Source organism: Lithobates pipiens, unplaced genomic scaffold (genome assembly GCF_037356315.1).
Source record: "Lithobates pipiens isolate NorthernLeopardFrog02 unplaced genomic scaffold, aLitPip1_a1.2 Scaffold_19, whole genome shotgun sequence".
Taxonomy (NCBI): domain Eukaryota; kingdom Metazoa; phylum Chordata; class Amphibia; order Anura; family Ranidae; genus Lithobates; species Lithobates pipiens.
In genome coordinates, this window is record NW_027507764.1 from 137645278 (window position 1) to 137658366 (window position 13089).

Here is a 13089-nt window from a genome sequence, read left to right on the forward strand (position 1 = left end):
AGTGCCGCCTTAACTATGCCTATCAGTGCCCACCAGTGCAGCCTATCAGTGCCCACCAATGCAGCCCATCAGTGCCCACCAATGCAGCCCATCAGTGCCCACCAATGCAGCCCATCAGTGCCCACCAATGCAGCCCATCAGTGCCCACCAATGCAGCCCATCAGTGCCCACCAATGCAGCCCATCAGTGCCCACCAATGCAGCCCATCAGTGCCCACCAATGCAGCCTATCAGTGCCCACCAATGCAGCCTATCAGTGCTGCCTAATCAGCGCACTTCAATGAAGGAGAAAAATGACCAGTTTGCAAAATTTTATAACAAACTATTAAAACATGATTATTTTTTTTATTTTTTTTGCATCTTTTTTTGTTTGTTTAGCAAAAAATACAACTCCGAGCTGTAACTAAATACCACCAAAAGAAAGCTCTATTTGTGGGAAAAAAATGATAAAAATTTCATTTGGGTACAGTGTTGTATGACCGCGCAATTGTCATTCAAAGTGCATCAGCGCTGAAAGCTGAAAATTGGTCTGGGACTGAGGAGGGTTTAAGTGCCCAGTAAGCAAGTGGTTAAAGACAATAGTCCATCCAGTTCAACCTGTGTTGGTGTGTGTTTGTGTAGATAATACATTTCCCATATCCCTGTATATTGTGTTCACTAAGATGCACATCCAATCTCATTGTGTGGCCCTGTGTCGTCTTACACTCTGAGACTGAATAGTTTCCTACCTACACTGGGATCACAATTGAGATATTTGTATATCAATATCATATCTCCTTTCAAGCGTCTTCTCCAGGGAGAATAAATTTAGCGCTTGTAGTCGTTCTTCATATTTGAGGTCCTCAAGCCCCCTTATTAATTTTGTTGCCCTTCTCTGAAAGCTCTCCAGTTCCAGCACATCCTTTCTGAGTTTTGGTGACCAGAACTGGACGGAATACTCCAGATGTGGCCAAAACCAGAGATTTTTAAAGTGGTAGAATTATCGTTTCATCTCTGAAGTAAATCCCTTTTTTAATGCATGCTAATATTCTGCTGGCTTTATTTGCCGCAGCTTGACAATGCATGCTATTGCCAAGTCTGTCATCTACTAGGATGCCCAGATCCTTCTCCATCCAGGAATGCCTCAGAGCTTTTTTTTTTTTTTTTTAACTCCCAAGTGCATTACTTTACATTTTTCAATGTTAAACCTCATTTGCCATCTAGTTGCACATTCCGTTCACTCTTTGCAGGAAAACTTTCGTCCAGCAGGGTGGCGTCACAGTTGTTCTGTGGAAATTTGAAAATGTTTGTTACCCCAGCATTTCATATTCCTGATCTGTGCCTGCTGTATCATGTACTTATATGGAAAAGTATCCGGTTCTCTTTGTATTGATTCCTTTGTGTGAAATCCCTGGTGTTCCCGACAGACCCTCTGCTTTCCTATTTAAAACTGACCACACTAAGCAGGAGAACACACCATGGCCAGTTCTCTAGCTCTGCTGGGAAATCAGCCTGCACTTCTCCAATGATCAGATCTGTCCTGACACACCCCCTCTGCATAGCCTGTGACTGGGAAGCTCAGTGTACTGTTGCTTCTCCACCCCTCAGCTTTAATGCAACTGAGAACAGAAGGAATGTGATCACTTATAAAAAAATAAAAATAAAAAATAAAAAAGGGAAAAATTTTATATATTTTTTTATTTATTATTATTTCTATACACAAATGTTTTGCCTTTCATTTCAGTTTTAAACTGAATGAGTTGTTTTACAAGGCGATTGTTTTCAATCACTTTAAGTTCTGACACACCGAGCTCCTCTGCTACACCTTACATCACTGGTGGTGGGGGGGTAAAATAAAAAGCACACTTTCCTCAGTGGTTACCCCTACTGCATTGAAATCCACATTTTGTTTAAGTGGTTCAGGTTTATACACGGAGACTTTTAAATCAGTTAGCATCACATTTCCATGTTCTTTTTTTAATCTTTGCCTTCTCACTATACAAGGAACTGTACATAGGACATTTTCTTTCGAAATAGACAGTGGGTCCCTGGACTGGGGTCTCTACCACATCACAGTAGCCGGTCTTTTTAATAATTGTTTTAGTGGTCCATTAAAGAAAGCCTTGACCACTATTGCAATAAATGTTGCCTTCTTCACTTGAGAGCACTGGAGTATTAAGGATTCTGTCGACTTCTTGGCTCCACTTGGACCTGAAATCTAATACATGCGAAACAACCACAGAGGCAACATGCACTTTAGCACCCCTTAAAGGTTCAGCAGGAACTTTCTCACCATTGCAAGGGGTGACTAAAGACTCTTTTGCACAAGAAATGAGCTTAACCTCCTGCCCAGCAGAATGATCTCCGTCAGAATACCACAAAATAGGACAATCCACACCACCTTGCCTCATTGTGTCAAGCATTATACTGGACAATTTTCTTTAAAGGAGCGTCCCACATAGAAGACCCAGCAGGCGGAAGCACAAACACATCTTTATGGGGATGCTGAGCTACAGCATTGCTATGGGAAACAACACTCTTTCCGCTTCTGATCAGCCTCTCCCTCTCACGGGGTTATAGCTGCAAACAGACCTCTCTTCTGGTCTCCAAAAGACTCAAAAACAGGCAGAGATTGTTTGGACACTTGTTTGGGGACTACTCTTCCAGCCTCAAAACTCTCTCAACCATCCTCATTCAGTAGACCACAGCACTTGATATATCTCAGCTAAGTATTTAGGATGCTCCATCTCCTGCAGGTTCTCTTCATCTGCTACACAAAACATGTCAACAGCCCTTTCTTCTTGGAGGACTCCAAATCTTCCAGCATCAAACACCAAACGTGGGAAAATTACCTCAAGTACAGCTCTTCCAAGGACACAATGTTCCCGCCAAATATTTGTTTTAGGGCATTCTTGTTCACGTTTGATTAAAATAAAAGTTGATGTAACTTGGAAGATTTTAAGCATTCTATTGCCATAACACATCAATCCTTCCTTTAGTCTCTTTGCCATCTCTTGCAGAGCTACTGCTTCGACCCTTAGGTTTTGGGCCTCTGTCTGTTCCTTGACAGACGATTCTTAAACTCTGTGGACTCCTGCACCTCTGGCTGCTCCTTTGCAGCCACAAGGACTCCCAGTGGTCCTGAGCCCTGAGCTACAGTCACTCCCAAAAGTAATAGTTTGTTGCACAGATGCACAATGAGTGGGAGAACTGGTTGCCAACAAAACACTGAGGAGGATTGGAGGACTCATCCCACCCAAGAAGCCAATTGTGGAGAAAACGGAAAAGTCTGTTTTCTACCTATCATACATGGATCCTGTAATTTTTCACCCTGTATGAGCGAGAACCCCAGGTGACACCCCTTCCAGAGCCTATGATTTTTTTTTTTACCATAAATTGCTCTTTAAATTAAATTTTTCACTGTGACATGGCATTGTCCCGTCACAATACTTAAAAAAAAAAAAAGTAAACAATTACTTTAGCTGACATATAGCCAATGCTAGGTCCTGTCTGCAAATTGCAGACAAGAAGGCAATGTCTGTTCCATAAAGAGTGAGGGTTAACCGATGCAGATTTATTTTTCAGATATTTCAAAACATGTGTTTTTACATGTGTTATTATCTGCATTTTTTTGTGCATTTTAGTGTTTAAAATATAGTGAACATGTCCTTGCCCGTTTTAGAAAAAAAATTTCAGGGTTGGTTATTGTGTAAGGCTTCCTTTTATGTAAGTTTGCAATAAAAAAAAAATGACAAGCATTCTAATCCCTCTCCACTCTATTCAAAATTTAAAAATAAGGTTTGCCTTTAGTTATAATTTAAGGAAATGTGTCAGCATGAGAGCCAGGAAACTAGCATTCTTAATAGAAAGGGGAAATAATGCAGATGCCATTATTCACTCACCAGAGATCCCCATTAGCATTAGATACACAATATTATCTGAATTGATCAAATCAACACAACTTGCCAACAAATTTGTCTAGGAAACATCACAAAATGGCCTCTTCAGCCATCTTCATCACTGGTTGTTATCAGTTTAAACCAACCTGGCAATTTTAGATCAAGGCTTAGTCCACTTTTGTGACCATGTTTCCTATTAAGCCCTGTACACACGGGACAAAAATGGCAGTCGACATCGGCTAGTTCAATAAATAAATGCTTAAAACAAGTAAATATAATATACATTCCTATCTATTTATTAAAGCGTAACTCCACTTTTGTTGAAGAAAAGAACATTCCCCACTAGGTGATCCATGTACACTACAAGGATTTTAACAAACTTTGTTGCCGATTCCCACATTTTGTTATTCTGAAGAAATCCATGTGCGTTTGTCTGTAGCCATGTAGGAAAGTGGGTCTAATGGGAGTGGTTTCATAATTATCAATCAGCTGTGCACCTGCAGGGCTCTAATGAGGAAAGCTGCTGGGCCTGCATCCCTTTAGACCCGATTTCCTACTGGGAGTATCTCAACAAAAATGAAATTTTTGTTGCAAGGGATGCCTGAAATCTGACTTGTATCTTAGGGCAGACTTCTGGGTAAATGTGTGAGAAAATCACACAAGCAGGAAATTATGTTTCTGTGTAGCCATATTGCATTTTCAGAAAATTACAGAGCTGCAGATTGAAAAGTAAAAGGTAATTTTTAATAACATTCAATTACAATATGGCTTTTATCGCAATTGTATATGCTACATGCCTATATTATTTTTATGTGCTATTTTTCTTCCCCACAAAAGTGGAGTTACCCTTTTAGGCTAGTAGCATAAGGATTAAAAATAGTTAATGCTGATTAAGAGCATAAAGTTCAGCTTCCCTGTATTCATTTACTGTATATAACCCTAGCAGCTCAGATTCCAAGGAGCTTTACCAATTACCATTGTTAAATTTAGGTGGGTCTGCTTTTTACTTAGACCACACAGTCTTCACTGGTGTGAATGGTGGCACGGTGGCATGGTTACAGATATCTTAAGCTGGCCACAGATGAAGCGATTTGCCTTCCTGCAACCACAGGTTTCCCCATCAACACAGTCAACAGTCAGTGCTGATGGGGGAATCTCTCCCGCTGAACCATTGTGTTCTGCTGGCGGGAGAAGCCATCCCCGCCAGGAGAAAACAGTGATTACTGCTAGTGGCTATAATAGCCGCTAGCAATACTTGCATGTAAAATGCGACAGACGGGTTCTACCCAAGTTGATCAAAGATGTTTTCAATCCTGGCCAAAATAAAATTGTATACAGTCAGTCAATCAACTTGGGTACATTCTCTGCCATTCATGGTTTACATCTGAGCTGGTTCAGCAGGAATTCGAAGCATCTATGGCTGGCTTTATTGTCTCTAGCAGATCTGTTTGTTATTTTTTTTAGGGATGTTGTATTTCAGATCAGATATGGATCATTAGCTTAAAAAAAACAACAAAGTGCACACAGGTATGCCAGCTATTCATATGGCTTATTTATTATAGAATTTTGCATTCAGTCAATGTCAGAGGTTACTGCTGACTGTATCCTTTTCAGTGATGCTTCCTTTTGTGACACACACTGTACTGACATGTATACAATTTTATTTTGGCTAGGATCCAACACCTTTGGCTGCATCTAAAAACCGCATGACCTCCATGCCAGTCACCAACCATCACTCTAAACCGCATGACCTCCATGCCAGTCACCAACCATCACTCTCCACACTGACATCTGTACTGTCCGGGCTGCAGCTCCTCAACCTGCATTATTCACGCATCTGATTTATAAAAACACAACAGAGCTCACAGTACCCATTCAGAAATGGTGAAATCCTGTTCAACTTCCTTCCCTCGGAGAGAACAGGTCACATGTTAACGGACCTCAGTGAGTAGGTATTTTATTACACAAATGAACAAAAGCATTATCAGTCTTGTGGATGAAGGATTTACTGGCACAGCTGGGCTCAATATTGCATCAAGTGGGAAAATGGGCAAGAAAACAAACATATCCGCCAGAGGAGCTCACTGCTGCTCTCAAGATGATCGATATGTTTTCATTTTATGGGCAATCAGAGGAAAGAGCTCAGCCTATGCACTTAAAACAGTATTCCCCTGTGTAATTCAACAGTTAATAAATGTTTCTTGGCAACCTAAAATTGGCAATCCAATATTTATGCACTACTATGCTCTGTTAAAGCATGGAGCAAAAGAACCTCCATCAAATCGATAAAGAGAACCTGTCATATTCTCACTAACACATAGGGTACACAGTAAAATTATGGTTTTTGGCCCCGAACTAAAAGCTAGCCATTTATGGACCAGTTTTTTTTTGCTTCTTTAAATCCTTCAATCAATCGATCAATAAAAATGAATGGGTTCCCCCATCCACACAATGGAGGTGGATGGAGGGCGTCATTTTTCCTGCTGTGCTATTGTATTCTGGCAGCGGGACTCCTCCACTGTTAGAACCACACTAATCATCGCTGCAGCCAATTGGCTGCATGCGCGATTGGAGTGAAAATTTTCCCACAGTTCCCTTCGAGAGCGGGGGTGATTGTTAGAGCGGAGCAGAAACAGCCATAGATGAATCAAAATTGATGAGCCAGCCGAATTTTGGTAATTTTATGGCCAGCTTTAGAGGAGTGAGGCCATCTATGCACATTAGGTTTCCACCCTTGGTGTAGCCTCCCTAACAGTTGTAGGACAGGATGGGACATCACTTGGCATTATCAATAGAAGGGAAATACGGAGGCTGCCATTGCCGATCTCGCCTTATGAAAAACTTTAGCTGTCACGTTAATGCAATGGCTTTATAGCTTTCTAAGTCACTGACCTGGAACAAACATGCAGGTCAGTTCTTTCTGGCTTTGTGCTTGCTCCAGATCATTGACAAACTAGGCTAAAGTCAGCCAAGCAGCCAGTGATCTTAGGAGATCAGCAATGTCTAGCCCCTGTATTTAAGTAGAGCTGTCATCAATATCGATCAGTCTTGGGCAATTTGTGAGATAAATTAAAGCTAAACTCCAGACAAAACTAGAACGTTTTTGTTGTGTTATTTCAAATAGGGCATCTATTGGCCCTGCAATGTCAGAATACAGCATGTTTTATTTGTCTGCCTTACATTACCAGCAGATGAATCAACTGGAAAAAAATTGAACACTGCACTTCCCAATCACAGCATTCCATAGGAGTTGCTGTAAGTACTGGTTAACTGTTTCCATTCCTCCTGGAAATTCCCTTTAAGTTAGAACAAATTGAAAATTTTCCTATACATAATAAAACAGTCAGTCATGGTTAATTAAAATACGTTCTCAGACTTTGAAAGCATGACTTGTCACTTAAATTATTTATCAAAGGCTTCCCTTAACGCTTTTAATTATATAGGTCATCTGGCACGCATGCCTGCATTGCTCACCTTCAGTTTCTCTCTTAAAAACAATACATTTTCTTGTGAAATGTATTATATCTATTCAAGTAGCCAAAGCAGACATGAATGACTGCAGCAGTGGCTTGACTTTACCTATTTAATAAATGATAAATAGCAAATTGTGAGTGAGAGCTATTAGAAAAGCTTAGTCCTCATTCACAAATTAAGTATGGCAAGCCCGATCCAAGAGCAGAAGTACAAACACCTGTCTTAACCTTTATAAAACAGAAGGAATAAGCGGGTCACAGGGAACTTGCACTAAAATTATTAGACCTACAAAGTACGTGTGCGATCGTTAGGTTGAAGAGATTTTTGAATGAAGAAGAAAGAAAGGGGTTTATTTAATCATGTGCAGAAAAGAAACAGTGAAAATTGTAGTGATCTCTTACATTGGTGTTCAGTGTAGAAGGGACCCCTTGATCAATCTGCCCTACACCCCTCTTCTGAAGGAACCCCTAGCAATCTCTGGAGGTAACTCAAGAATTCTACAGAACCCTGGTTGATAAAGACTGAATGATAAAATCCTAACGAGATGATATAGCTCACCCAACAGACTATATGAAACATTCCTCTATAGGTCTAACTTACGTTAAGACGCTGTGCTATTGGTCCAACTCTCGCTCACATGTGGGATAAATGGAATTTACACATTTTGGAAGAAAATATTTAGGGTTTTACAAAATCTAGACAAACAGTGGTACTAAGCCTGCCCATACATTATTCATTTTCTTTCATTCAACCAGCAGGTTGAATAAAAGAACATTAGACGATTCCCCATTCATGAAACACGTTGACTTTAATCCCTAATTCCACAGTGTTTCGACTGTTGTTTTTTGGCCTTTTTACATTTGGTGGAAGATTTTTCAGAAGTGCAGACTTTTGGATTTAATTTGTGTATACCATGTATGGCTGGAGGAGCCGATCTGGCACCTGATAAGAGGTAGAGAGAATTGCAGCAGCGGACCCACCTAGAGCAGTAGCACGTCTTGTGTATATTGCCCATCTACTATTTAGTGCATGTTGGGGATCTCTCTAGTCACCCATAAGCTTACTATGGGGCATGAGTTGTCGGCTGTCTCTCCTCCCCCCTTAAGCCGCCACTGGAAGCCGACCATATGTTCAGACCAGAGCACTCTGAATAGGTAAGGATAAGCATCTTTTTTCTACAGTAGTTAGTATAGGAGCTAAAAGGGGAGTGGGAGCAGATTTAACGTGGATGTAAACCCAAACAAAACAAATTTAATGAAGACTTCTACCTGGTACAGTAGAGGATGTCATCTGTGCCCAGTCTTGCCACGAAGAGTTAATCCAGCGCTGAGCAATCCTCTTGCCTTTTTTGCTAGGCTAAAAACTGACACATAGAGAAATCTGTGTTGCCACATCCCCCACTGCTGTGACTGACATCTGCTTTCTTCCTCTGCTCATGCATGACTGCATGCGAGTGCAGGGAGTAGCAAGATGGCCGTTGTGGGTGTTGTGACGGAACGTTGCTTCTATTGCCTATTCTGATGGTGGCCCTGAGTGCACCTTGCCCAGAAATTTAAATAGGAAGAGGGGGAGATCTCACCGCTCCAGGAACACAAACAGATGGTGAACCTCTCTCTCGGTTCAGAAGCCATAGGTGCTGGTGATTGCTAGTGGCAATGAACAGGAACAAACTTTAGACTGCCGTACTCTTGAAGAAAATGGCTTTCTTTATTTAAAAAAAAAAAATTCACATCAGAAAACAAAGAACACAGCAGACAAAAGAGCTGACTGTCAGTTCTTTTGTCTGCTGTGTTCTTTGTTTTTTTATATGAATTTTTTTTTTTTTTTTTAAATAAAGGCGTTTTCTTCAAGAGTGCGGCAGTCCAGAGTTTGTTCCTGTTCATTGCCTGAGTGCACCTTGCCTGTGTGAGGTTCTGCCTTTGAGACACTGCCTGGCTAGGGGGAGTGTATAGGTGGGAAGGGGAGTCTTGTGACGTCAACGACTCCGCTCACCGAGCACCGGACAATAGACCCGCCCACCGATTCCCGGAGTTTTGCGGGGCACCAAATGCAGAACGGGGAGACATTTGGAAGGTAGGGATACATACAGGAGGCATGTATATACATATACAAGAATATTATTGCCATTCATTTATAAATGACGAGCAGCGGGTTTACATCCACTTTAAGATTAAAATAGCCTGGATTTTTACTTTAAGGATGACAAAATAACGTACAAAAAAAATGATAAAAAGACATAGAAAATATAAAGCAAAAAAACATACCCTAGCTCAACCGCTTACATCTGGAGTGAAGATGTTGAAGACGGGTGCACAGGCTGGAGTGTCCGTATCCCCATGCAATAAAGTCCACTATAGAAAAAATCCGGCAACTCAGTGCTCCTTGTTAATCTGTATACATAGCATGGATACAGTACAGAAATGCTGTGAAATGTACTGTATCCATGCTATGTAGCTAGTAAAGATTAACAAGGGGAACACTGAGTTGCTGGCTTTTTTCTATAATGGACTTTATTGCCCATGCGTTAGCAGCAAAGCGTCATTCGTTTTAGTGGCTCTTTACCGCTGTTTAGGCAGCACTTTTCGGCCGCTAGTGGGGTGCTTTTAATCCCAAAGAAGGAGTTAAAAATGCCTGTGTTGCAGCGCTTCGGAAGCGCTGCCCAGTCACTGTAATGGGCAGGGGTGTTTTGAGGGTGCTGTATACAGTGCTCAGCAAACCGCCTCAAAGATGCTGCTTGCAGGACTTTTTTTTTTTTAACATCCTGCAAGCATGCTGCCCGAGTGTGAATGTGAAAGCCTGAGTATTTCTAATGCTAAAATGCCTGAAAACTGCCTCAGTGTGAAAGGGGTCCAAGGAGGGAGTGGCGGGCGGAGCCAAGCCACACTCTGTATGTCAATGGACACACACAGCAGGGCTTGAGAGCAAGAATGAAAGAGTGCCCTCAAAGCAAGTAGCCTGTCAGATTTTATTGCTGTCTGTGCCCCTCGTTAAGGAGATTTACCCTCTCTATTTGTCCTGTTTACCATTATCATTGAAAGTGAAACTAAAAGAAAATCCCAAATTTTGACTTGTCCCCAAAAAGGTAATAGCGGGGAAATCTTCTGATGGGGACGCTAGACCCGGGGGTCTCCAAGGAATTCCCTTAATTTGCAGGAATTTCCTAATATATATCTTAGTACAGGAGTTGTAATCCTCCCTTAACTCATCTAAAATTTAAAAAAAAAAAAGTTTTGCCAATATTCATTTATTTTTTTATTTTTTATAATTTCTTTTTTTTTCTCTTTTTCTTTTAAACAGGGCGAGAAACTTATATGAACAGTCTTTCCAATGCTTAACATTACATTCCTATTTATTTACAACACAAGATAAATCAATACATTCTATTCCCTCTGTCTCTAGACTACAAAAAAAAAAATATATATATATATATATATATATATATATATATATATATATATATATATATATATATAAATAAATTAGAGAAAGAACTAAGTTAGTAAGTGGAAAGGGTAGGATTAAGAGGCCGAAGACGGGGCAAGACCTCCCTCTAGGTTCCACCCTCCATACTTTATGCCTGATCCTAGGATGACGCTATCCCAAGACCTGGCCAAGATACAACTACTACCTTCTAATATTCCACCTACTACCCCTATTTGCAGTTCATTTCCATTTCCCTCCTTGCTCCTCCCCCTCCCAATAAGACACAATTCTACTTTACTGAGCCCCATCTTGATCCAGCAATGTGCATTACAGCAGAGGCTCTCCCGGGCCTCTCTCTCTCCTCATTGGCTCACACAGCAGCGGGAGCCACTGGCTTCTGCAGCTGGCAATCACAGCCAGCAAGCCAATGAGGTGAGAGTGCAGGGGGGGGGGGGGGGGGTGATGAGCCACGCACTGTGTGTGAATGGACAATGTCCATTCACATGAGCGTAGCCTTGGGTGTGAGCCTGCTCGAGTGCCCCCATTGCAAAAGGCTTGCTATTGGGGGCACTCGGCAGGGAGAGGAGCCGGAACCACTGGCACTGGATCCAAAAGGCTTGGGAGCGAGCACACACGCTAGTGCCCCCATAGCAAGCGGCTTGCTATAGGGGCACTGATCACGGGGGAGGGACCAAGGAGCGCTGGCGGAGGACATGAGAAGAAGATATCGGGGCTGCTCTGTGCAAAACCATTATACAGACCCAGTAAATATAACAGGTTTGTTTGTTTTTTTTTGTTTTATTTTAACAGAATCACTTTTTTTACTGGAGAGTGGTAAACGATTGCTGTCATGCAAAAAAAAGGATTTTTTTCTGGGGTCATTATTCCAGCGGTCTGTTCATTTGGTTCTTTGCAGTTGGAATGCCAATGTATTGGCATCGTATACTGGTGGCTTTTTATTGGATAAAAGCTAAGTGTTCACTTTGAATGGTGAGTGGTTCTTGGATCATCATTCCAGCAGTTAAATTAAGCATAGCTGAAAACAGCATGAATATTTTAGAACACCTTTAAAACGGGTTTCACACTGCAGAAAACATAACTTGCCTTTTTAACCAATGCTGGTTATCCCTCATCAGTAGAGGATCAACGGACATAATGGTTTCTTTGGAATGAGATTTCAGTAGGGGATTGAGAGGATTTAACCCCTTTATACCAGTCAGATTATTATGAAGGGGCCCAAAACACAAATCAAATCCTCTACAAAAAAAATACAATTAGGGCTCAATAGTGTTAATTTTTTTCCACATATGTAAAAATTCCTGAAAACGAAGGAATGAACATTCTCAAACCCTTGCTAAAAAAAGAAGGAGCACACATTTTTTCACCTTCCTGGTTTAAAGCGGGAAGTCTGGTTGAAGCTTTTGGCCAGTAACAAATTAAAAATGGTTAAAATGATCTAGAAGGACTATGGTACCAGCATTATTTCTTTTTTTGGTCACCATAGTTACTGAATCCCTGGGATTTGTCATGCTCTGTTGAGAACGTACCTCTCCTGGCTGACAAAAACCACCCAACCATAAAACGAAAGAATCCATAATCCTATGCACCTCCTAAAGCAGTACAAGGAAGAAATTCATGGATAAATCAAAGGCAAAGAGAATTAACTAGATTCAAATAATGAAAAATAAAATAAATTTAACTTACCAGGTTTAAACAGTAATAGTTACTCTATGACCATCAATGTAGAACCAACAGGACTGGATGTAGCATAATCCACAAATAAAAGAAAAGACTTATTCTTGGACGTTGTTCAGTAGGGTGTTTGAATGGATCTTGTAATAACTGCAAAAAGAAAAGAAAGATTTCACTATAGACTTTAAGCTTATAGTATGAACAGATTTTATCATATAAAAATCTATCATAGTGCGGGAAGCAGAAAGTATTCCAACCTTGCAGGAAATCCTAACATTAAGGACCAGTGTGCAGACTTTCCTAAATCTCACTACTACTTTGAAGTTTATGAAGGTCTTTTCAGGTTTTTACAGACAGAATATGTGTCTGTGTATCGAGCACCTGGAACCAGAAATTCAAGCCTTTGGCAGTATTAATGTGTGTAGACAAATGACACAGTTGCAATCTTTTGAAAAAAAAGTGTTCACATAAGGCTGAATACCAGGATTCTGAGTAACCTACAGATATGAAAAACAAACACCTAATGCAGCCCAGACTAAGCCACCGTTTCCCTTCTAGCATTATCTGGCCAGAACGGCAGAAGAAACTGCTTAGAAAATCTACTTCTACTTGTTCACCCTGAT

At 40.9% G+C, this 13089-nt stretch overlaps 1 protein-coding gene across 2 annotated transcripts in view; it reads right to left on the minus strand.

The window, feature by feature from the left end:
* OSBPL3 (oxysterol binding protein like 3) overlaps positions 1 to 13089 on the minus strand; it is a gene marked incomplete in the record, with an annotated part of 261328 nt that overhangs the window by 194036 nt on the left and 54203 nt on the right. For both annotated transcript variants that reach the window (XM_077491306.1, XM_077491305.1), the window contains 1 exon segment: positions 12479 to 12616.